At 41.4% G+C, this 1,786-nt stretch overlaps 1 protein-coding gene across 15 annotated transcripts in view; it reads right to left on the bottom strand.

The window, feature by feature from the left end:
• Positions 1-220, bottom strand: part of LOC112222031 (cold shock domain-containing protein E1) — a 35,063-nt gene extending 34,843 nt beyond the window's left edge. For all 15 annotated transcript variants that reach the window (XM_024384561.1, XM_024384562.1, XM_024384564.1 and 12 more), the window contains exon 1: positions 114-220. The gene's annotated coding sequence lies outside the window, so the exon portion shown is untranslated. The remainder of the gene's footprint in view (positions 1-113) is intronic.
• Between the last annotated feature and the right edge of the window lie 1,566 nt (positions 221-1,786).

The raw sequence follows: 1,786 nt of genomic DNA, 5'->3' as shown, positions 1-1,786 counted from the left end.
GGTTACAGATTATTTTTACAGATATAACTTGAATACAAGGAACATCATCTCCCACACTTATATTAAGGGGTTCTCAACCGTAATTTTCTATTAGTTAATTCTACAAAACTCACCCCAACAGCTTTCAGCACTGTCACCAGCGCCGCTAGAAGCAGCACGGCACATTACGTAGTGATCTAAGTGGAGTCCTACCGCGAGATTTCATATGACAGCGGTACAGGAGAAAACGTTGGAATTCATGTTTTTTGGGGTTTGTTCAAGAGCCAAACACCAGAGCCCAAGTTGAATGGATCAAATCAAACATATTTTTGTTTACATGCGCCGAATTACAGCAGACTTTACCGTGAAATGCTTACTTACGAACCCTTTCCCAACAATGCAGAGTTAAAAAGTAAGAAAATGATCTAATAAAAATAAACAATAGTAACACAATAAATAACAATAACGAGGTTATATACTAGGACTACCGGTACTGAGTCAATGTACAAGGGGTACGAGGTAGTTGAGGTAATATGTACACATGTAGGTAAGGGTAAAAGTGACTCGGCAATCAGGATAGATAAGAAACAGAGTAGCAGCAGCGTGTGTGTGTGTGTGTGTGTGTGTGTGTGTGTGTGTGTGTGTGTGTGGCGTCAATATGCATATGTGTGTGTTGGAGTGTCAGTGTAAGTATCTGTGAGTGTATGGGTAGACTAGAGTCCAGTGAGTGTGCATAGTCAGTGCAAAAAATAGTAAATGGGGCCAATATGTGACATCAGGGTCAACATTTCAAAATGGTTTGATATACATTTAAATGTGATTTTCTTGCAGCTCATTAAAGGAATACGAGTCTAGATAGGCACAATGAGACCATAACTCCTAGCAACATCAAAACATTTACATGTCATTCAAAATGTCGCATGAAACATGGACCATGCATGTTTCTTTGTCATGCCCAGTAGCCAGGTCTGTTTGTGCTTTAGTCAACTTATCTATCATGTATAGCCATGCTAAACATTCCACAAGAATGTAAAAGACAAGAAACAGCATTTCTATATTTTGTAATAGTTAATATTGTAATTTAGTACAAGAATATAATACAATGGGTTCTGTCAACAAAATCATTGATAATTATTAATAATAACAATAACCAATAATTAAATCTTTATAATCAGTAAACTTTTCAAGCTGTGTGTGTGTGTGTGTGTGTGTGTGTGTGTGTGTGTGTGTGTGTGTGTGTGTGAACTAGACATCACATTCATCACACTCTGAGAATGCGCCCTAGTAGTCTGTCTGGCCCAGCAGCCTTGCCAGTATCTGCTGGCCACAGAGAGCGAGACAGTCTGGGACAGCGGGGGCTGTCATGCCTAGCTCAGTGTTGTTTGCCTTGAGGCAAGCATAGAAGGCATACAGCTCATCTTGGAAGGTGGCATCACTGGGAAACTCACGGCTGGGTTTCCCTTTTTAATTCATAATAGTCTGCAAGTCCTGCCACAAACGATGAGCATTGTAGCCGGTGTAGCAGGATCTTAATCCTATATCGACCTTTTCCATGTTTTAATGTCTTGTCGGAGGTCGTAGCAGGCTTTCTTGTAAGTGTCCATTTCCTGTTCCTTGAATGTGGTAGCTCTAGCCTTTAGCCCGGTGCTCAATGTTCCGTACTGTGCGCATCACTCAGTTTTGGCTTCTAAACAGGAAGCAGGAGGATGGAGTCATGGTCTGATTTGCCGAAGGGAGGGCGATGGAGGGCCTTTTATGCATTTTGTGGGTAGAACAAAAGTGGTCCAGAGTGTTAGCGCCTCTCGTG

Source organism: Oncorhynchus tshawytscha, linkage group LG22 (genome assembly GCF_018296145.1).
Source record: "Oncorhynchus tshawytscha isolate Ot180627B linkage group LG22, Otsh_v2.0, whole genome shotgun sequence".
Taxonomy (NCBI): domain Eukaryota; kingdom Metazoa; phylum Chordata; class Actinopteri; order Salmoniformes; family Salmonidae; genus Oncorhynchus; species Oncorhynchus tshawytscha.
This window is presented reverse-complemented; position numbering and strand designations above follow the sequence as displayed.